The sequence below is a fragment of the Trichechus manatus genome, unplaced genomic scaffold (genome assembly GCF_000243295.1).
Source record: "Trichechus manatus latirostris isolate Lorelei unplaced genomic scaffold, TriManLat1.0 scaffold00110, whole genome shotgun sequence".
Classification (NCBI taxonomy): Eukaryota; Metazoa; Chordata; class Mammalia; order Sirenia; family Trichechidae; genus Trichechus; species Trichechus manatus.
In genome coordinates, this window is record NW_004444046.1 from 9,320,970 (window position 1) to 9,345,884 (window position 24,915).

At 37.5% G+C, this 24,915-nt stretch overlaps 1 protein-coding gene and 1 pseudogene across 6 annotated transcripts in view; one reads left to right on the forward strand and one right to left on the reverse strand.

Moving 5' to 3' along the window:
* The window catches only part of NLGN1 (neuroligin 1), a 1,020,111-nt gene that overhangs the window by 706,815 nt on the left and 288,381 nt on the right, over window positions 1–24,915 (forward strand). The window lies entirely within an intron of this gene.
* On the reverse strand, window positions 20,447–20,699 carry LOC111821847 (non-histone chromosomal protein HMG-17 pseudogene; annotated as a pseudogene).

Consider the following 24,915-nt stretch of genomic DNA (forward strand, 5'->3'; position numbering starts at 1 on the left):
TTACACGGAAGGGGACTGTAGATGACAGATGTCAATGAAGTTGTTGCAGTGGTAGGGGCCTCATAGCTTAAACAACCTTGCAGGTGAATGTCCTCATAACCCTGTGTGAACTTATTTCTGGCCGGCACATTCTGATACACTGGAGCTGGTATCAGTTTAATTTAATGCCCTGCCGGTCCCTTCCACTGCAGTGCTCTCTTTTCCTTGTGTCCCGTCTGCTTGGCATCGATGGGTCTTTGCTTTGGACAGCTGATGCCCCTGTTTTGTTGATGCCCTAAGCATGTGCTTACCTTGCTTATTGGGTAATCTGTTCCTGGTTTGTGGCCTTACAAATAGTAGGTACTCCATATTTGAAATATGAACATATTTGAATGAATGAAAAGCAAGATCATGGGTTCACGTCATTAATAAAGTATTTTGCTTTCTTTTTCATTCTTCTTTTGCCTGATATTGAATCTAGAGCTGTTTATTCGTAATTATTGTTGGAGACTTTAACAGGAATTTTTGGTTGCTTCTTAAATACCTTGTTCAAAGTCAGGTTATGAAACAGACCTGTGTATCTTAATCTCTGGGATATGTATAGTAAATCATTTCTTTGACAGCCTGTCAACGTATTCCAATTAGTTGACAGCCATTCATATGATTTGTCTCTTTAGTAGATGTTGGGATGGTCTACAGTGTGGTCAGTTTAGAGTGGATTTGTTGAGAAGGTTCTTCTTGGATTCTCAAGTAGTGAGATTGCATAGGTAGATCTGGACACAATCTTAAAACAAAATTGAAATTACCTTTACAGGATGTTTTGCACAAGGGTTCTCCTTTCAAGTATATGAATTTGACAACTGATGCTGATTAATTTCTTTACTTTGCCCTTTTTCCTACAATTTCATTTTCAGTTAGGAAGTATGGGTAGTCAAATACTACTATACATAATTTAGATCCTAGACAATGTAGAGTGTGTGTATGTGTGTGTTTTCACTCTAATACAATATTTTTAAAAATATGACAAAATTAATCAAGATGCATAAGTATTTTCTTTGGAATGTAAGAAAGAAAAACTGAGAAGCAGCCCAAAATATAAGCAGATACTTAGTTAAAAGGATGATGACCTCAGTACTGTTTTTAATATCAAAAACGGAAACTTCCAAATGTTAAAAAAAAGTAGTGTTAATTCAATCATGTATTCAATACCACCAAATACTAAACAGTAGTAAAAAATAATATTATTGACTGTAGATAAGAAAATGTCTTCCCAAATATATTGATATATTTTATGCAAGTAGATTATAAAATTATGTGTATAACTTGATACTATTTTGTTGCAAGTAAACACTTTCAAATATGTAAATATAGCTAGAAAAAAGTACACAGAAAGGCAGCACCATCGTAACAGTGAGTATCTCTGGATATTAGAATTATAGGTATCTTAGTTATCTAGTGCTGCTATAACAGAAATACCACAAGTGGATGGCTTTAACAAAGAGAAGTTTATTCTGTCACAGACTAGTAGGCTAGAAGTCTGAATACAGGGTGCCAGCTCCCTGGGAAGTCTTTCTGTTTCTGAAGGTTCTGGGGAAAGGTCCTTGTCATCAATCTTCCCCTGGTCTGGGAGCTTCTCAGGCACAGGGACCAGGGGTCCAAATGACACGCCTGCTCCTGGCACAGCTTTCTTGGTGGTATAAGGTCCCCGTGTCTCTGCTCACTTCTCGCTTTTGTATCTCAAAAGGGATTGGTTTAAGACACAATCTAATCTTGTAGATTGAGTCTTGCCTCATTAACATAATTGCTACTAATCCCATCTCATTAACATCATGGAGATAGGATTTACAACACATAGGGAAATCACCATCAGGTGACAAAAGGATGGATGATCACACAATACTAGGAATCACAGCCTAGCCAAATTGATACACGTTTTTTGGGGGGAACAATTCAATCCATCACAATAGGTGACTTCTATCTTTTTTTTTTTGTACTCATTTAGATTTTCTACAGTGAATACGCATCACATTGATAATAAGGGGAAGATGAAACGTTAGCTTTCACACAAAAAAAAAGAGCTTAATTTTTTTAACATTGTATTTAAACTGTTTGCATAGGTTTGCACTAGACTGAATAATTGACCTCAACTAGAATAATAATACATAAATAGTAAGCATGATAGAAACCAGTTGAACAACAGACTTGACTCTCACTGTAATTCAGCCCTCAGGGTCTATGTCACGAGGATGTATGAAGAATTTAACAGTGTTCAATGACCTGCTTCTAAAACTTGAAGTAATAAAGCCTCTAGGTTGGAGATTCCTGTTACTGAATTTTGTGCTCTAATGTAATGTGTTATGGTAGCTTCAGCTCCCTTTGAATTTTAACATACTTTTTTTTAATTTAATTTTTTGTAAAAAAAAAAGTATCTTGGATAACATGAGTTTGTAGGTCACATGTTCATCTGAACCTGTCATTTACCCAAATTACAAAGCCATCATGTGTAATTTGTCTCAATTAGCAATTTTATAGTTTGTAATTAACTTTACTGTTAATTGATTCTCTGTGTAATAAATGCTTGAGGAAGTGAAATGAGCATGATGAGATTTTTTTTGTCAATGAGAAAAATTTTGAGTTGAGGTTTGAGCAAAAACTTCTTTGCCTTGGAAGAACAAAAATTTTTCCTGCCAAAAATACCACCAAGTGATTGATAGGAATTTGTACCAGCTCTTTTTTGAAGATTGAAAATTATATAGATGATTTTAGTATTGTTTTACTCATTTGAATTTTTTTCTTGTTAGAAATGCAACTTTACCTAATTTTTTTTTTTTTTAGATTGACGTCTAGGTCTTGATGCACTTACTGTCCCTAAAAGATGTAATTAAATGTGCTTTCATAAGGAAATCTATTACAGTAACAGTTTGAGAAAGCCTCTATAAATTTGTAAAGGATTAATTTTATATTGTATATGAGTCATTCACTAATGCAAATGCTAATTTGAAAGCTCTGCTTGTGGAATGACTGAATATATTTCAGTGTAGCTGCTTGCATTATGCTCTTTAGTGATGGAGAAAAACTTTCAGCTTGAAGATCTCATTATGTTTAGGAATATGTGGGAGGGGTGGGTAAAATGCAATTAGAAAACAATACTGGCAAATTAGCATGTATATTCTTACAAGAATATTTGAAATTCAAAAGTAAATCTGTGCGCTTTAATTGGTGCTGAAAGCAAAAATTTAGGGTGTGGTCTGTGTTTTTACATGGTCCCTGGGTGGTGCAAACGGTTTAGTGTTCGACTGCTAGTCAAAAGTTCGGTGGTTCGAACCCACCCAGAGACACCTCAGAAGACAGATTTGGTGAGCTGCTTCTGAAAGGTCACAGCCTTGAAAACATTGTGAATCAGTTCTACTCTGTACTTGTGGGGTTGCTGTGAGTTGGAGTTGACTCAAAGGTAATTAACAACAACGACAAGCAGATTCAAAGAGAAAAAGGAATGTAAATTTACATAGTCCAGAAAGGGAGGAGGACCCTCACACCTTTCCATAAATGATTTTACTACTGAGTAGACCGAATTGTTTCTCTTCTCCCTGCCTCTTCTTGATTTCTTCCTTTGATTAAACTCATCTTGGCTCTGGCCTCTGGTAAATTAATGTGTTGAGTACAGTGGAGAGTGGTGAAGATAGAAAACTTGAAACAAGTTTGTATGGAGAGAGAAAAATGTATTAACACCACAGTTTCCCACAGCGGTTGGCTTGTATCCCTTGGTATCTTTGAACAAGATTTTTAAGGACTGGTGCTGGTCAATCATGATGCATTCATGGGTGAAATGGAAAAGAATAAGGGCAATGTAGTAAAGTTTTCATAACACTAAATATATTCCATTTAAAGGATTGTTCTTTATTTTGAGATTATAAAACTCTCCCTTTTTTGATTTAAACATCCCTTTATTTAGTGAAATGATGGTATTGGTAGAGGAAAGATTATTTTGTTTTGTTTTATATCCCTTATGGGGAAAGCAATAAGGTAGAACTATTATCTTTTGTCTCCCAAATATTTTTTTATTTTAATTTTACTATTCTACGAAATCCAAAGGAGAGTTTAAGTGCTCAGTTGCTAACTGACAGGTCGGCAGTTCGAACCCACCAGCTGCTCCATGGGAGAAAGATGTGGCAATATGCTTCTGTAAATATTTACAGCCTTGGAAACCCAGTGGGGGCAGTTCTACTCTGCCCTATGGGGTCACTATGAGTCGGAATCAACTTGACAGCAACTGGTTTGGTTTTTGGTATGAAATACAGTAATATTACAAGCAATCTAGTAGCAAGTATTTCCAAGAGGACACAAACTGCAGCTATGTAAATAGGCTTATTATTAAACCCATACTGCTAGCTAACATCATCAATCCTTAGAACTCACCTTTCATGGACAGTAAGAACCACGTTTTGTGTTTTTCCATTGAAATAGTCCTTCCTTCTCACATCAATCATCCTTCCTTTTTTCACACTGCCTGCCCAACTTACCTGTTGAGCCCTGCATTACAGCTTACCTATAAAGCATAGTATAAAACCGGTTGTCATCAATTCAATTCCAACTCCTGGTGACCCCAAGTGTGTCAGAATAGAACTGTACTCTATAGGCTTGTCAATGGCTGATTTTTCAGAAGTAGATCACCAGGCCTTTCTTCCAAAGTACCCCTAGGTGGACTTGAACCTCCAACCTTCTGGTTAGCAGCCAGGCATTTAACCATTAGTGCCACCCAGGGACTCTATAGTATAGCACAACTATATGATGTGCCCTTAGTCGTTCCATTCCTATGACCTATCCTTCTTTCCTTACAACGTATTATAGCAGTAACTTAAAACCATAATTTTCCATTCATCTCTGCTTCTGCAAATCCATAAAAAACACAAGAATTGCTTGTGATCAAGGACTTGGAAACAAAGGCACAGAACAAGAATTCCAGAGTTTTGGCAAAACGTATAGTGTTCTAGTAAAATCCGACAGTTTAAAGATACTTCATTGCAAACTCTATCAATTACATTAACTAATAGGATCATAAGTTACTCTGAAGCAAAGATTAAAAAACCCACTGCCATTGAGTTGATTCCAACCCATAGCGACACTATGAGTAGACAGAGTAGAACTGCCCCAAAGAGTTTCCAAAGAGCGGCTGGTAGATTTGAACTGCCAACCTTCTGGTTAGCAGCCAAGCTCTTAACTAGTGTACCACCACTAAAAAAGAAGATTTTGAAGTCCTTTTCATTTTCTGGAATATAGCTGGTCTTTTATTTCAACTTGGGTGCTTAAAAATATTCTTTATTACCCTTCATTAGCTCTGGTTCTCTTGGATTTGCCAGTCTTCCCTCTTCTTGCCATAAACCCAGACTTCCTGCTCCCCTGATTCCTAAGAATGTATTTGAGCAATTGTTGAAAGCGTAAAAACAAGTTTCATAAATTTGTGTAAAAGCAAATATTTCTCATGTGCATATTTCAATAATCAAGCTGGGGGGAGGCCAAAGACCCAGTGGTGCTTGTAGTCCAAGATGACACAAACAGCTCAGAGCAATGGCCTACCTTTCAGGGATGCCGTTGCTGGAGGAAGACCAGTTGTCTTTAGTGGAGTTAGTAAACCTTTTGAAAAGCAGCTCAAGTTTCCCTGTCCAAGGCTCAAACTGCTGAACAAGTGAGTGCTTAATGAGGTAAGGAGTTCCATTAACTGTGCTATAGAGCAGTGGTTTTTCATTGTTTGTAGGGATCTTACAGTCTTTTGAGAATGAGATAAGATCTATGAAAAATGAACATCCAGTCCATATACATAAAAGTAGGCGCAATTCCCTTATAGCCTGTCCATGGGTTGTAATAATAATAATAGACACATATTGATTGTCTGGCCAGCAGTCCTACCTTCTGAAATATCATCCTCCCACTTTTACATTGAGGAACTGCTCCAGCCTGTCCTATCACTCCATCTAAGTACTCTGAGGGTGAGCTGCCAATCACTGGAGTATTCTGCCTGCTTGACAAGAGGGTGAGCAAATGATCCAGGTTGGGTCAATCAGAGTAACTTCCAGCCTTTTTAATAATGAACCTAATATACTTTTTTATTTTTGGTGATGGGAAAAGTAGCACTGAATGGGGGTGTAGTGAGCACAGCTTGACCAAAGCAAACAATGTCACTAAGAAGTGCTCAAGAGAAAAGGATATTTGTAATAAAAAAAATTTACATATGTAATTTGGCAACAACACTAACAATGACCAAAAAACAAGTGTATGGTCACATATGTATGTGTATAGGCATATAGGTATATGGGGAGGTACAGATGTATACATGTGTGCACAGATAGAAATATCTATAATATATGTGTAAGTACAGATGTGTGCGTGAAGACACAAATATTCACAGACGACACAATTAGAGATACTTCTCAGGCATAACCAAACACCTTGTGAGACTGGTTTTCTAGGTATGAAGGCTTAGGACCTTAGTCACATGGAACAACTCAGTCAATTGGCATAATATAGTTCATGAAGTTCATGTTCTGCATTCTAGTGAGGTGAGTAGCATCTGGGGTCTTAAAAGCTTGATAGCAGCCATCTAAGATACAATTATTGGTCTCTACTCATCAGGAGTAAAAGAGAAAGAAGGAAACCAAAGTCTCAGAGAAGAAACTAGTCTACAGGACTAACAGCCTACACAAGCCACAGCCTCATCTCCTCTGAGACGAGAAAAACTAGATGGTGCCCAGCCACCACTACTAACAATTTTGTTCAGGGTCACAATAGATGGACCCTGATAGAAGAGGAGAAGAATGTGGAACACAACTCAAATTCTTAAAAAGTCAAGAATTACTGGACCAGTTGAGACCTGAGGACTCTCTAAGACTATCACCCTGAGATAATCTTTAAACCTTGAATTGAAAATATCCTCTGAGTAGCACACAAAATAAAGGATATTACCATTTTGTCTCATATAAATGTTTTTTTAATAGAGCACTGCTCTTACAGGCAATATCGTTTATTTTGTGTGCTACTCTTTATTTTGCTAAATGGCAATCACATTTTGGAAACCCTGGTGGCATACTGGTTAAGAGCTAGCCAGAAGTTCGGCAGTTTGAATCCACCAGGCACTTCTTGGAAACCCTTTGGGGCAGTTCTAGTCTTGTCCTATAGGGTTGCTATGAGTCAGAATCAACTCAACGACAATGGGTTTGGTTTTTTTCTGGTTTAGACACGTTGTGAAAAATGTAATTAACGTCACTGAATAATTTGTATAGAAATTGTCAAATGAGAATCTAATTTACTGTGTAAACTTTTTTTTTTTTTTAAATAATAATAATGAGCCTAAGAGAAGGGTAGTTCCTCTCTGCGTCCATGTGAACATGCAAACTTGGGAACTGTCCAAAGCCATGGTTCTAGCCTTGCGGATAAGGCAGTTCTGAGAGACTAAAGCTCATGCAGAGAATCAGAGATAGATGAGAGAGAGAGAGAGAGAGAGAGATAGGGAGAGAGCCAGAGATCATTTTCTGGTGTCATTTATCTCTGAGGCTAGTTCTTCTTTTGATTTTAGTTAAATGAAATAATACATTCTCCTTTTTACCTGAAATAGTTTGAGTTGGGGCTCTATCACTCGTAAGCAGAAGCATCCAGGTGAAGGAGTTTCTGGAAAAGACAGTCTCTTGCTCTCTGTGAAGGGGCCCTTGAACATTTTCTTACAACAACAATGCCTGCAGTCTGATATAAGGGTGAGGGTTTTGACCTGGGGTTGAAGCGGCATGAGTCTGAGAGAAGGAGGCCTCTTTGGCTCCCTCTTCCTCTCCTGGCTTTGTTGCCTTGGTGTTCTGCAGATGGCCTGAAGGTGGTGGGAATCTACCACCTTCAGCAAGTTTCTGATGCTCCATTATCTCTCTGGGTTTCCTGAAGCATGCTTGGTTGATTTCCACTTATAGTAAATTTCATTTTTTCAATTATTTTACTTTGGTATTCCAATATTTCTAATAATTCTCAAGGCATGTTCATCATCTGACTGCTGCTTACCTACCTGGACATACACTAGAACACTCTGGACATTCAGAGGTGATAGAACAATGTGGAGTACCCCAGGCAGTCAGGTGGGAAGCCCTGGGGTCTCTCTTCAACCCTAGTAAAACAGTCTTCTCTACACAGCTTTCTGCCCTGGGGCTAAGTTGAAATCCAATATATTTGTTACTGTTATGTAAATACTCCAGAAAACCCCAGAATTGCAAGGTGAAGAGGAATACATGAGTTTTAATATTTCAAAAGCTGTAAGTACAGAAATGAGGAGAGGTTGAGAACTTTATGATTTTCAACATATTATTTTCATATGCTTGTCTGAGTCCATATATTGGGAATCTTTTATTAAAGTATATTTAGTATAGATTTGAGTCTTGGGTGGTGCAAACAGTTAATTGATCCACTACTGACTGGAAGGTTGGTGGTTTGAACCCACCAGAGGGTCCTTGAAAGAGAGGCCTGGCAATGTGCTTCAGAAAGACCACAGCCTTGAAAACTACGGAGTGCAGTTCTACTCTGACACACATTGGGTCAACATGAGCTGGAATCGATTCACTCACAGCAACTTTTTTCTTTAGTATAGATTTAGTTACATTTTTCTGCCTTCTTCTCTTTTTCTTCTAATGAAATATAGTCCCTACACTTTTATTATTTGAAGGTCAATTAAAAAACAAATATCCTCCTTAATTCAGATTCATGTAATATACAATTTATAATGTCAAATAGGGAATTTATTCTAAATTTATGCATCTGAAAAAAAATGTTTACACAGAGCAAATACAAGCATGATTATTAAGAAGCCCTGATGGCACAATGGTTAAGCACTCAGCTGCTAACCGAAAGATTGGCAGTTTGAACCTACCCAGTGGCTCCATGGGAGAAAGACCTGGCAATCTGCTTTCGATCTGCTCACATAAAGATTACAGCCTAGAAAACCCTATGAGCCAGTTCTACTCTGTCACATGGGGTCATTATGACTAAAAGGCACACAAAAACAGCAATAACAACAACATTAAGGAGATACCTAATTTTTGAATCAAGTTAAATCTCCATCCCCACGCAAACAATTGATATGCTAATTTTCGAACGTTTAAACTTACCTCCTGAAGTACCTTGATTTGGCAACAGAGTTCTCAAGATTTTTACGATGTGTAAGTTCAGATGTATTGTGCAACCCTAATTATTCAGTTAGATCTGGGGTATAGTTGATAAGTGTCTAAAAAGTTTGGAATTTTAATTATTACTACAATACAAAAAAATCTTTAGAGTATCGCACAAATAATCTTGATGGTTACAGATTTTTTTTTCCCAATTATTTATCAGTATTACATCAGAATCCATATCTAATGGATGCCTTGTGACCAACAGTTTTGTCCAGTGGTGGTCATCTTGCCCCTTCAAGGATGAATTTCCCATTACCAAGAGACCATTAATGGAATAGCCTGTGAGAAGATGTAAGACAGTGCCATCTTCCAAAGACAACCAAGAATATTGACTGAGGAAAGTCAAGAAAGAAATTTCTCAAGCAGAAGTCCTGGGGTCAATTGATGAAACTCAATTCTTGAAAAACAGTCATTTGATGTATGATACGTCTTTTGTCCGTGGTACATAATTTCTCAGGATCCTTTGAATCAGTTGAGTACACTCTGGTTCACTATTGTCCTTCAAATCCTTGCGCAATCTGGGAGGAAATGAAGAAGCTTTTGGAGGTGCTAGTATGATCTCTTCTAGATCTTGGTGTTGGTTACACAGGTTTGTTTACTTTGTGGAAGTTCATAGAGTTGTAGACTTAATGGTTTCAGCATTTTTCTCTGTGTATGGTATACTTAAATAATATTTTACTAAAAAATAAAATGAAAGGAAGCTGTACCTGATGTAAAAAAAAAAAAAAAAGAAAAGAAAAAGCCAGTGGTATCCATAAATTACTGGAAGAGGGAGTCTCTGAGAGACAAAGAGGAAAAGACAAAAAGGAAAAGTAGGCAAGAGAGGCACTATGTCATCTCCGTGCACAGGTCTCCTTGCAATAACTGACATTTCTTGGGCACCTATTGAGTGCCAGGAATATGCTCTGTGCTCCACATATGACACCTCATTTAATCCTCCCAACAGCCTTGTGGAGTAAATATAGTTATCTCCATTTTACAAATCAAAAATTGAGCATTCAGCAAAGCTATGTGACCCTAGAATCTCAAACCTAGTATCCGCAAGAGGTGGGGTTAGCCTGGAGACAGGCTCCTTCTCTCAGGATATGTATGATGCTGTGTGGTAACCATGGGAGCTCCTTCAACTTGGGTCTCCAAAAAATGCTGGCATCTGCTTGCTGTTTGCCAGGGTGAAAAATAGGATATGGGTAGAAAGACGTAGAATGAGTATGGTGAAATCTCCAGGCGATTAATGCCCATTACTTCCTTTGAGGTGGAAATTCATCATCGTAGTGTGGAGAGGCACTGCTGTTAAATTCTCCGCCCTCTGCAAACAGCCATCTGTCTGAGATCTACCTGAAGTGGCTGCAGTCCAGGATGACTGTGTTGCTGCAGTCTTCGAGTGGTTGGAGCTCCGTAATGTCTATGTTAATAGCTGGGAAATAGCAGCAGCAGCAGCCAGACCACTCTAATGGAACAGTTTGAATCAGGGTAGGTTTGATTGACCACAAAAGTCATGCTGACTGTGTGATGAAGAGGCAGAGCTGGTAACAGTGTCAGGCTCTGCAGTCAGCAGCTGCTGCTTTTATGTGAAGGACAGACTGATCCGGAAAATGGGGAGAGCTGACTGCCAGCAACACCTCAGGGTGTTCTGTTCAGCATATCTCCCCATTCCTTCTCTACCACCCATTACATGCAGGGGCTTAGGAAATAAAACACACTTGTAAACATCACAGGGTGCAAGTAAGTACATGTGTGTGCTCATGTCGACAAAAGAGAGAGCACATTTTCATTGCAAGAATCCAAAGGGAGCAACAGGGCTTTGTCCAGTACATCTGGAAGTTCATAGCTCAATGGTGATCCTAGCATCCCTGTAAAAATAGCATGGACTGGGCTATAGTAAAACCTCCACTATAGAGCATAGATCATCCATAAGTCAGCAAATATTTCTAAGCACCTATTCTGTGTAAGGCTGGGAGTGTTGAGTATTTTGTGAAATAGAAAGAGAGCTATCATGTGATCAGCTAGAAAAGTCTACAGACTCGTTAAAGAAATTATGCTTCTCAAGAAAAAATAACTAACAATTAAACCCAGTAAATGATAGCATGCCAAGTGAGTAATATAGGCAGTGAGGACTCTAGGAGTGAGTTCCATGTCTCTCTTCAGGAGAATAGTTTTTCCGCCTGGCAGAATCAATTCTATTTTAAGGGGTGAGAAAGAACCTAGGACTGGGAATACTTTGGGTTTATGGTCTGTGTATAACAATTCACAGAGTTGTGTTTTCTGTGTCCCTCTGAGAGAAATTCTGTCTTCTACACAGAAGGACAGTCATTTGTGTTTGGCCTTCTGTAGAACTCCTGCAGGGCATTTCTGAAAAAAATAAAATAAAAAAATAGAGTCATCATTCAGAGCCATGGAAGACTCTGAAGGCTTCTTTCAGAAGCATTGAATAGGCTGGTCAAAAGTCAGATTGCCCACCAAACGGACACCGTGAAATAGTCTTTCATAAACACTCAGTCACTGTGAATCTTTTCATCTGCTTATTGACAGTATAAAATCATGCTTGTACTGTCAATCCAGCTGTCATTAAGTTGTTGGCTCTGTAGTGATGCCATTCGGATTTTGTGGCATCTTTCATTTGGAAATCTTTAAAATAAAAAATTAACACATTTAGTTCTATCAGCATTTAACTGTACAAGCTAAAAAAATATAAATTAAATGCCACCTCTAAATCACACCCACCATTTTTCATAATCCTAGGCTGTTCTTTGGTTAGCCCTTTCTGGCTAATACTCATCTAACAGTAATAATAATAACTACTCTTTCGTATATTCCTCCCATGGGCCAGAAATTAGAGGTATTTTATCCACCTTATTCTATTTAAATACATTCTCAGTTCATATTAATCATAAAGTAATTTAGAATTTTCTAGAAATCTAGCATTGAAAGACTAATTAACAAGTGCCTTGGCCAAACTAATAAAGAGCTAAGACACAAAGACTGAGAATGATTAAGTATCTACCCTGAAATATTTTTCATCTAGGGTTGCAGAAGTATGACAAATAAGATCCAAGAAACAAAACCATAAAGATTATAAACAAATAAATGATATGACGATAAGAAAAGTAAGATACTCCGGTCAAAAAAGGGCATTGCACAAAGCTAATAGAAAGATGACAGTTTAACAGAAGGTATATGTAGCATCTAAATTCAGTAAAAAGGATTATTATCCAAAATATAGATAGAGCCCCTTCAATTCAGTAACAACAATAAAATGTCAGGGACTCCAAGAGAAAATAGGCACAGTATTTATGAAGTGAAAATTGCCGAAAGAGAAGCCCAAATGGCTAACAAGTATGTAAAAAGATGTTTAAACTCACTAACAACCAGGAAAAAAAATGCAAATTAAGATAATGAGATGCCATTTTATACCAATCCGACTGGCATAAATTAGAAAGGTTAATAATTGTTAGGCTTGTTGAGGATATGGGAAGCTGGGAGCCCTCATGCAGTGTATATAAGAGTGTAATCTAGATTAACCTTTCTGGGAAAAAAAGAAACACTAAAAAATAGAAAATAGCAATAACAATACTCATATAAATAAAAAAACCAAATACACATACTATGCTACTACATATTTTATAAGCATAACTTAGCAGATCTATCAAACGAAATAGAGTATGGGGTGGGAGGAGGCTGGATGAAAGAGGTGATCGGAAACAAAGGAGGGAAAGTCAAGCTGAGCAAGACTGTACAATTCTTATCTTAACCCTGTGCTGTGAACTGTTTAGAATGGTTAACCTAATACTCTGCACTTGAGGCCCAATAAACAAATAAACCCCCTTTTACACAGTATGTTAACACAAATACAGAACTTGAGGTAAAGTTGCAAGATTTTCTGTTCCTAATGTGATCCTCTTTCCAAATTGTGAGCTGCCTTTATACTAAATATTTGCTTAATACATTCATGCTATAAGAATTATTATAATTTAATTCAAAGACATTTATTAAGCAGCAGCTATGTGTGAGACTGATTGTCCTAGGTGTTCAAGGACAATATAGTTAGAAATCTAAGCCAAATAAAGCTTGGCTAAGAGAAAAAGCCATCACTAAAACTAGACTCAGATCTGATGCAGATATTGAAATTATCAGTCAGGGAATTTAAAATAACTATGATTAATATTAGGGCAGTTGTGGTTCAGTGGTAAAATTCTTGTCTTTCATGTGAAAGAGCAAGTTTCAGTGAAGCTTCCAGACTAAGAGAGACTAGGAAGAAAGGCCTGATGATCAACTTCTGAAAAATCAGCCAATGAAACCCTATGGTCCAATCCAGTTGTGTGTATGGTTGCCATGAGTTGGGGACCATCTTGAAGGCAGCTAACAACAAGAAAACAACAATGATTAATATATTAAGTATTCTAATGGAAAAATTATACAACATGCAACAACAGATAATATAAGCAAAGAGACAGAACAAAGAAAAACAATCAAAAAAAGAAATGTTATACATCAAAAACGTTGTAACAGAAATGAAGAACACCTTTGATGAGCTCATTAGTACACTTGGTATGGTCAAGGAAAGAATCAATGAAGTTAAAGATAGGTGTATACTAACTTCCCAAACTAAAATGGAAAGAGAAAAAAAAAAAGAACAGAACATTCAAGAATGGTGAGGCAATTTCGAGGGTGTAATATACATGTAGTCGAATACCAGAAGAAAGAAAAGAGGAGGGAGCAGAGGAAACAGTTGGAGTATAATGGCCAAGAACTTCCCAAAGTTAATGACAGACACCAAACCACCGATCCTGAAAGTTCAGAGAATACCAAGCAGGATAAATACCAAAAAGCAAACAAACAAGCAAAAAACCAACCCTCCAACTAAACATATCACATTCGAAGTACATACAATTAAAGTCAAAGAAAATTGTTGAAAGAAGCCAGAGAAAATAAGGTACTTTGCCTATAGAGAAACAAGTATAATAATCACATCAAACTTTTCATCAGATACCATGCGATCAAGAAGAGAGTGGAGTGAAATATTTAAAGCAATGGCAGAACAAAAAAGCCACCAACTTAGAATTATATATCTAGAGAAGTTACCCTTTAACAGTGAAGTAGAAATACTGTCTCAGACAAACAAAAACTGAGGAAACTCATTTCCAACACACCTGCTCTACAAGAAATGTTAAAATAAGTTCTTCACGTAGAAGGAAAATGATTTAGGTCAGAAACTTGGATTTACATAAAGAAAGAAAGACTATCAGAGAAAAAATAAATAAAAGTAAAATTTTATTTTTTATTTTTAATTGATCTAAAAGATAACTTTTTTAAGCAATAATAGTAACAATGCATTGAGGGATTATAACACATGGATAAGTGAAACGAGTGGCAGCAGCTTCACAAGACATGAGAGGGAGCAATTGGAAATACTTTGCTTTATATCACCTGCACTACACATGTGATGTAATATTATTGGTTGGTGAACTTAGTTTAAAATGTATATTGTAAACTCTAGCGCAACCACTAATTTTTAAAAAGAAGTATAATTGATACACTAAAAAAAGAGTAAAATGGAATCATACAAAATGCTTAATTGAAACCACAGCATGCAAAAAAGGAGGAGGTAAAAAGCGTAGAAAGAAACAAGGAACAAATGCAATGAATAGAAAAGGGTTACAAACATTATAGATATTAATACAACTACACATCAGATATTGCTTTAATTATGAATGATCTAAACACATCAAATAAATGCCAGATTGTGAGTGTGGTTTAAAAAAACAAGACCCAAGGGTTCTGTCTACAAGAAAGCCAATTTGAATATAAAGATGCAGATAGGTTAAAAATTAAGGAGTGAAGAAAGGTATGCCATGCTAACACTAATCAAAACAAAGCTGGAGTACCTATGTTAATTTCAGACAAAGCAGACTCAGAACAAGGAACATTATCAGGGATTTAGAGGAGCATTACATATTAAGCACCTGCTGTGTAGCTAACACCATGACAGATTCTTTTGCTTACATTATCTCATTTATTCCTCATGAAAATCTGATCAGTGGGTAGCATTTAGTCTTTGTTTGCATATAAGGAAATTAATAAAATGTGAAAAATGACATTATGAAGTGGTTCCCTCTTATTAAATAAATTAAATTGAAACAGCAAGCAGAAAATCAGTGCCTGAAAACTGCAAACAAGAACTCAATCCCTATCATGTATGTTTGTCTTGTTCTACATTGATTATTGTCATATGAGCCTATTTAAAACTACTGGCAGTGTTGCCATTTGCAGGTAGGTGAGTGACCCAGGAAGACGTGATTGGCAGAACCTTTCACACCTGCCTGTTGCCATGTGTGGTCTGTGGCCATGTTGTGTCATAGACTATTAATGCTATCTGATCTCTGTCACATGTAATCCTGGTGGCAATTTCTACTATTTCCCAGTGTCTCACAGCTTTGCCACATGGCTTGATGTTGTGTTTGGTTTGTGCTTCGGACATTTCATCTGCCTGCCAAGTTTAGGTTTGCTCTACTTTGCAACTCCTGCTGTGGTGTCCTGCTACCATTTCCCATCCACAGATATCTTGCCCTGTGGAGCAGAGCAGGAGGGAGCATGGCCTCAGTGTTGCAGGGCTGGCTGGAATCAAAGTCTTGTTGCCAGAGATCTGCAAGTCCATTTAATAATAAAAAGATCCATGGTGTTGCTGGTGAAACCGTGACAAGTCCCATCATCACTGCCCTGTTTCAGGCCACTGACCTCGTTCATGGCTGAATGACCCTCGGGACTACCAACCCCATACACTTCGCAAAATAGATGTTATTTGGTCTGATGTGGAAAAATGGGGAAGGTTTTTATATCTTTGTAGTAAAGAAATAGTTGATTTCTTTTTATCATTAAATGTACAAGGCAATTCATTAACTCATGCAAGAAACCAAAGCATTACTGCTATGTTACAAATATAATTTAAAAAAAAAACAAGTCAATGAAGTAAAGGACCTTACCAAATAAAATAAAGATTAGGCTTAAGGACAAAATATAACCAACAAACAATTTAACCTGGAGATTAATGCCACAGGCCTCCCCAAACTTCCTGAATTTTGAGGGGTTTTATATGTATTTATTTTATTTAACAAACTTCTTACGTAGCGGAGCCCTAGTGGCACAGTGGTTAAGAGCGCCACTGCTAACCAAAAGGTCAGCAGTTTGAATCCACCAGCCACTCCTTGGAACCCTGTGGGGCAGTTCTACTCTGTCTTACAGGGTTGCTTTGAGTTGGAATCGACTCGACAGCAACAGGTCTGGTTTTCTCATGTAGTATTTATTATATGTCAGGTACTATTTTAAGGACTTTACAAATTGAATTTATTTAACACTCATAACAACTACAGGAATTAGGTACTATCATTATCCCTATTTTATTAAGAAGCTAAAGTACAAAGAGTCAAAATAAAACCTTCAAAGTCTGACAGCTAGTAAGAGACAGAGCTGAGATTATAACCAGGCAGTGATGCTCTACAATCTGAGATTGTAGCCACTTCTGACACTCAACAGTGTATCCTAAAGGTCAAATTACTTCTTATGGAAATGTATTTCTTTACTCCCTCTAACAAATAATGTTAAGGACACCCTAGGTGTTTACTGACTGCAAAGGAATTAGATATGACATATAATGTTCAGTTTTGACTTAAAACTAACAATTCAGTGGGCCAGTAAAATTCAGTGACTTGCTCACAGCAGCAAAATGAGATGCGCAGAGTTAAAAGCCAAAATCTGATGAATATTATATTGTTCAGAGTCAACTGTCTGGATCTTTTGAATAAACTTAAGAAAATAGTGTAAAATAAGTCAGGAAGCCTGGAATAAGGCAAAAGACTACTGACTGGGGAATCACAAGCTTGAAGTTTTAGTCTTTTATTGTGTCCTGGAATAATTGTGTTATTTTTGGAGCCACAATATAATCCAGTAGTTTCTGGGGTCAGATAAACCAAGTCTCCAATCCTGATTTCCCCGTATCCTCCCTGTGTGTCCTTGAGATGTAGGTGTATCACCCCTCAATTTCCTTTTCTTCAGAATAGGCATCTTTTCTACTTCTTTTTTTTTTTTTGCCTAGCAGAACCTAGCCGAACAAAGCAGGCTTTACATAGTTGCCTTTGTTTATTCTGCCAGCCAATGAAATTACAAGTCCCTGTGCGGTGCAAATGGTTTGTGCTGGAATATTAACCTAAAGGTTGGTAGTTTGAAACCACCCAGTAGCACCATGGAAGAAAGGCTTGGCGATCTGCTTCTGTAAAGATTATAGCCAAGAAACCCCAATGGAGCAATTTGACTCTGTAACACATGGGTTAACCAAGAGTTGAAATCAACTTGACAACAATGGATTATGTACTTGGTGGAGTCCCTGAGTGGTGTAAACAGTTAAGTACTTGACTGTTAACCAAAAGTTGGCAGTTTGAACCCACCCTCAGGTACCTTGGAAGAAAGGTCTGGCAATCTGCTTCCAAAACATTACAGCCATGAAAATCCTATGGAGTGCAGTGCTACTCTGTAACACACGAGTCAGAATTGACTCATAGGCAACTGGTTCAACTGGGTATGTTCTTGGTACTAGGATATGTAACTAGGCCCCAAGCTGTGAGGGTAATGTAAAAATGTCAATGACTAGATTCCTGTCTTCAAGAAGCTCAGTCTAGTGGGAAAGACATGTGTTTAAGTGTGATTAGGTAGAGATAACTCAAAATTATTAGAGACTTACAAAGAAAAAGAGCATGAGGGAAGCTTCACAGAGAAGAGGATGTATCAGCTGGCCTTGAGAAATGAGTAAACTGGGTGAATCCATAGGGAAGTGAGTAGGGCCTGAAGAAGCGTGGACTGTTGGAGAATAGTGAGAGCATAAAAAGTTTGAGGAGGAAGATAATAGAGGAAGTAGTCCCATGGATTAGGAAAAACCAAAAAAACTGTTGCTGTCAAGTTGATTCTGACTCATAGTGACCCTATAGGATAGAGTACAACCGCCCCATAGGGTTTCTAAGGAGCTGCTGGTGAATTTGAACTGCCAGCCTTTTGGTTAGCAGATGGATTAAGAAGGTTGCAGGTTATTCATTTGCAAAGACGTGTTGATCAATGATTTCCAATGTGTGGTCCCCAGACAGGCAGCCTTGTTGTTACCTCGGAAATTGTTAGGAATGCAATTTCTCAGGACTCAACCTAGACCTGAATGATTCCTGAACTTAAACACTAGAGATGAGGTCCAGAAATCTGTGATTTAATAAGTTCTCCAGTTGATTCTGATGGAGGCTAAACCACTGACTTAGGGCGAAAAGCAAAGTGACTGATACTCCTTTTATATAAACCTTATTGCATCATGCTCATTCCATGCAAATAAAGACCGATACTATGATCCCAATCCTTACTTAGCCGGAGGAAGTGTGAATCATATTACAAGTCTGGAGGCAGAGAATTCCTGGGAAGAGAAATTAGGGAGTAAAAAAAATAACAATTTTTATCCAGTCACTCTTAGTATTTTTATCCAGTCACTCTTAGTATTTGTGAAAAGAGATTTTAACCTATAACTCACATTTTACAAGCATACTTTCATTCACCTCTGTTTGTTTCAAAAGTAAGTACTGTCAGTGATATTTTCTCCAAGTGCTCCATTCAAAAGCAAGTGCACCACCTTTCTGTCAAGGGGGCTGATCTCCACCAGCATGACTGAACTCTGGAAAACTATCTATTGATGTTAGAGATCACAATGTTGATTCAAGCACTAGCCCTAGCTATATACTGTCCCTCAGAGCAAAAAGCTTCATACATACAGCTCCGCTGAACAAGTACATTTCAACATTAAGTGCCATAACACAAAATACTATTTACTGATAACCACAGGTGAAGAAATAGGAAGCAAGACTATTTAGATATTAGCTAAGACTTCTATTTAAGGATGGACTTGATTTTGTAGCATGATTAATTTAGAGTAGTTTTTTTTTTTTAAGGGTAAACATGTCACAAATGCTATTTTGCATATTTCAGCACCTTTTCTTTCCTCTGAGGTAAACACATGAAAACAGTAATTAAACAGCAGTAGATGAAGGTCAAGACAGTGGCTTTGAGCATATTAATTGAGTGGTAATTTTAATGATAAAAGAGGACAAGTGACAGTGTAGTGAAGCAGATTATTGAAGAAGGGTGTTGTGAGGACTGTGGTTTTAATAGGTTGAAGGAGAAAAGTATTGATGCAAAAAGTAAGGGCAGAGATTATGCCTGATATTAATGCCTCCAGTAATGATAAAAATATATTGAATGACTTCTATGACACAAATACATTTGCAAGTATGGAAAATTATGTTTCTTATTCAAAGACGGTTATGAGGCATGAAGTCTCCTGAAGAATATTAACTAAAATAAGGTAATAAAGAATGTGATCTAGTCAGTGAGACTCTGTACAATATAATTCTCATCAGAATTTTTTTTTCCCAAGCCAAACTATATCCAGCTTTATTAAAGATACTTTTCATAAACAATCATGGTATTTCAGGCAGGACATGGGCAGACAATCATTAACAGTATACAACAACTCTCAAACTCCCATCTTCAATGGACTACCAAAATCAGAAAGCTGCTATAAAACCCAATGAAGTCTTCATTTCATGCTCCAAACAGGGAAAGTTTAGAGTGAGGGTTGGCGTTTCACAGTTAGCATGTTGTTTAACAACTTTTCACCAGCCAACCCTGACTTTCAGAAAATGAAATGAAAATGGCTGAATTATCAGTCTGAAGATCCACAATCTAAAAAAGGGAACCACTGCTCTTTTGAGGAATGTCATCGTGATGACATCACTGGAAAGTCCAGATTGTCCAACATACTGGTAACCAACATTTTGGGGTCAGATCCCAACAGGTCTCTCGGTTTCTGGAAGTCAAGTTTATGCTGAAGGCAGAGAGAGAGAAGAGGGCATGACGTAAAAACAAATTTTAGTTTTTCCACACCACAAGGCGTTCGTGCTGAGGTGGCTACTGTGTGTCATCGTCAGGAAATCCCTCCTCCTGGTAACCAAGAGAAAGTCTCTCAAAACTACAAGGGAAAAGTGTTTTCTTCCACATCAATCCAGCTTTGGAGAAATTCTATTAGTGACATTTACTTCTTCTCTCCCAAAAAACAATGAAGTGTTCTGCGTGCTAACAACACAGCTTAAAAAAAACAGTGCAACAAAATTCTGCATTTGTATAAACCTTGATTAAAAAAATAGTATTTCAAACCATACAGTCACCAGAAGTACACAGTTATCAAAAATGCACATACTTCACTTGGCTTCTCCAGCACCTTCAGCTGTCTGTGCCTGGTCTGTTCTGGCCTCTCCACTTGCTGCAGAGTTTTCCCATCCTTGCCAGCATCAGCTTTCCCCTTTTTCCCTTTGGGTACCTTCTCTCCCTTCTTTGCAGGGCCTTTTGAGGCTTAGACTCTGGTTTTGGAGGAGCAGGTTCAGCAGATAACCTTGGGGATCTCCTCTGTGGTTCGTCCTTCACCTTGGCTTTATCTCCCTTAGCATCCCCGGATCAACCAAAAGATTTCTCTTCTTGGGCGTGGTGACTAAGGCCATGGGAAGCAGGCTCGCAAGCTTTGGTTGATCCAGGGGTTGTTCTAGCCTGTTCTTCACACTGCTCTGATTTTTGTTTTATACTCTGTAAATCTCAGTAGGCCTCTGTGAGGGAGTCACTGAACTTCACCGCCCTGCTGAATTGTTAGGTTTAGGTCAGAACTGAAATGTGGTGGGCCATGTCTACTTCCTCTGCAGGCAGTAAACAGTTGTGTGGACAGCCTTTTTAATTCAGTGTAGCAGGCGGATTCATCGAGGGGTCAGCCATCCCATCCCTGACTTGGTTCTCAACTCATTCACCATGTTGACAAGGGTTCTAACTATATCCTTTGTCCTTTTTACAATGGGGACAAGGACTGTACATGTAACATCTTTTCAGAAAAAGATTCTCAGCAGCGAGACTTTCTATAGCTTAATCTAAAGGATGGTCTTTGAACGATCAAGTTACATTCTATAGAGGAAATTTAATGGCAAACTTTCTACAACTTTCTTTGCAAGAACTTTTCAGAATTTTTATGGAATTTTTTCCTCTAAGCTTACTCACTGAGTCCATCACTGATTAACTTAAGAAAATCCCTTCCTTCCAAATGAGTAAAATAGCAATTGACAAGATTTAAAGTCTTTGGGTCTAGGGCAGTCCTAATTATCTTATGTTTCATTTCCTGAGTGTTCAGGTAGGCTTTCATAAAGCCTACACTTTTTTCTAAGTGATTTCCTCCTCCTGTTCTAAGAAACTTAAGGAAAAACTAAGGAAATGTACTCCAGGCCCTGTAACTCCTTTCCTTCCATATCCACAGTAGTCAACGATGCTTGATTATTTTGTGTTTTGAATTATTCTTTAATTACCTCATGTAGATACTCTTGGGGAAAGGAACATGTGGCATTTTACTTTTGTATGCTCCACAGGACCTACCATAGACTCGAGCATCAAAAAATGCTCACTGGATGTGAAAATAATTCACTTCGCTAGCTGCAACTTCATCTGAGGTGGTTTGGCTTAGTATAAGGCTCCTTGTACATTACCACAACCAGAGGTGCTCCCCAAGGAGCCTGTCATTTGGGAAGGAGGTATCCAGTCTCAGATGCCAGTTGCCTCATCCTGTTTTAACCTCAGATCCAGAGCGTAATTTCTTATCTCACCAAAGTGATCAAGTTCCCTAGGTTACTTTCTGTATTCCCAAAGCCTTTTCACTGGCTCCGAGTGATTTTCTTTTTTCTCTTGAGAGTGAAGCATTCAAAGCATCAGGTAAGAAAGATAAGACTCAGTAAGTTAGTGATGCTATTGAAGCTCACCACATGCAAAGGACAAAATATATACACCTGAAAAGTGAAAACAGCAATAGAGTGATTTCCAGGAGCAAAGAAACGGTGGTTTCTGGCAGTGATGGTGGGTTTGGTGGTGAGCTGTTAGGAATCCATTCGTGTTCACGGCTCTTTTGTAACTCTGTGACTGCCTGTGCTTAGGAAGATAAGGAATGCCAAGAGGTAACAATTCACTGCCTAAGAATGTGAGAAACTAAAGTAAAATAGGTAGGGCCTTCATCATTTTGCAGCAACAGTAGCTGGAAAGCTTGTCAGAAGTTGAGCACAGCATAGAAATAAGGCCAAGCCTCTGATGGCCCGACCACATTCCTGAAAATGATCTTTCTTAGGACAATAGTCACAATCTCACAATTAAAAGCTATTTTCCTCTCTCCTAATTCTCCTTGACTTTTCTTCCACAACATTATACACTGTCTCCCCACTAGTCAAAATTGTCTCTAATTTGATGTCAAAGATGCTGCATTCTTCTATTCTCTTCTTTTTGCCTACTCTTTCTCTAATTTAAGAGATAAGGGGGAGGGGGGTCCTGAGGAAGGCTAAATACCCACCACGGATCTCCTTCTGATTAGCTCTGTGAGTTGTGAGGTGACTGAGGGAAGTCTGTTCCTAGGAGAGGTCAAGGACAACCTTCAAAGGAACTGCAAGCAAGGAGCCGTTTGCCAGCTATGTACAGAAGGAATGATAAGTAGAAGTTACGTAGGGAAATCTGAGTGGATTCTAGAAACCTCTGAAAGGAGCTTCCTGTGACACTGAAGGGAAAAGTAGACAAAGTAAAGGAAAAAAGAATCAACGCTCATTGAAGACTGACTCTGTGCTGGGCACCCCACACAATGTCTCATCTCGCTCTCAGAAAAATCCTTTAGGTAGGAAACGTAATTTCCTTTTTTTCAGAAGATGAAAGAACCTCAAAGATTTTTAATTTTTTTTGACATCTTACTGTGAAAATTGTCAAATACCATTAAAGTTGAATGAATTTTACACTGAACATTCGTTTATTCATCACATAAATTCTATCATTAACATTTTATTATGCTTGCTTTACTACGTATTTATCCATCTAGCCATCTCTGTATCCATGTCAATCCATCTTAGTTTTTGATGTAATTCAAAGTATGTTACAGAAGTCAGTATATTTCCCCCCAAATACCTCAGCATGCATATCATTAACTAGATTCAATACCGGTTTTCATTTCTTTTCCTTTTGATGTCATATACATATACACACAGACATACGCACACATACAGACAATGAAATGTGCAAATCTTATGTATATATTCTATGAGTTTTGACAAATTTAAATACTTGTGTAGCCCAAACTGCTATCAAGATACAGAACATTGCCATCACCATCATGTTCCATTCCAGTCATTACCCACCCCATCTCTAAGAGGTGACCTCTGTCCTCATATGTTTTCACAATAGTTTAATTTTTCCTGTTTTAGAAGTTCTTTTAAATCGAATCTAACAATGTGTAATTATTTTTTCTGTAAGACTTCTTCTACTCAGCACAATTATACAAAGATCTATTCATGTTGTTGGTGTATCAGCATTTTTTTCCTCTTTATTGTTTAGTAGTATTTCATTACGTTATACCACAGTTTTTTGTTTTGTTTTGAGTCCATTCTCCTATTGATGAACATAGACTGTTTACAGTTAAAGTTGCTATGAGCATTATTGAACAATTGTTTTTGTAAGTATGTATTTTTATCTTTCTTGCAAAAAATACCTAGTAGAGACTGTACAATTTGCATTCCTATCAACAATATATATAAGTTGCAGTTGCTCCACATCATTGCCAACATTTTGTGTGATCAGTCTTTTAATATTAGTCATTCTGGAGGGGTTTGTAGTGGTATCTCATTGTGATTTTAATTTTCATTTCCCTGGTGACTAATGATTTTGAGCACTTTTTAATGTGCTTATTGGTCACTTGTGTACCTTTTTTTTTTAGTTTGTTCAAATATTTTGCTCATTTTTTTAAATTAAGCTATTGGATTTTTTTATTATTAAATTGTACAACTTATTTATATCCTGCAAACGAATTCTTTATTGGATGTAAGTTTTGCAAATATTTTCTCCCATTCTGTGTCTTGCCTATTCATTTCCTTAGTAGTGAGCAGAAGTTTTAAATTTTGGTGTACTTTAATTTATCAATGTTTCCTTCTATAATCATTGCTTCCTGTGATCTAAGAAATCTTCATCTACCTCCAAGTCACTTAGGCATTCTCCTGTATTTTTCTCTCCAAGTTTTAGGATTTTAGGTTTTACGTTTCGGTTAATTACCAAATTATGTTTTGTGTATGGTGTGAGGTAGGTACTAAGGTTTACTTTTTTCCGTATGGTTATCAAGTTGTTCTAGCACCATATTTTGAAAAGACTTATTTCTCAATTGAATTGTTTTGGTTCTTGTCAGAGACTTTTAAATAAATTAACCGAGATTTCACAGCTAGTAGGCAATAGAACCAAGAGTCCAAGCTCATATTTTATTGCAAAAAGGCCATATACATTCTCTCCTAATTTGTGGCTAATAAAAATTAATGTTAATAAAAATAGCCCAAAATTACTATCACTGTGCTAATTTTCTTACCATAAATTATTTCATTCAATTTTCAAAACAATTCTATGTAATAGACCTTTATATTATACCCACTTAAAGTTAAGGAAATGGAATGATACAGTGGACAAAAAAATAATAGTAATTTGTCAAGATCACACAGCTCGTAAGTGACAGACCAAAACTAGACTCCAACTCCGTTTAAATCCTGAAACTGCTCTCCCACCAGTATGCAGTATTCTTTCAGAATTAAAATCAATGTGACGGTCAGACATTTTACCTCGTGGAAAGTGACTA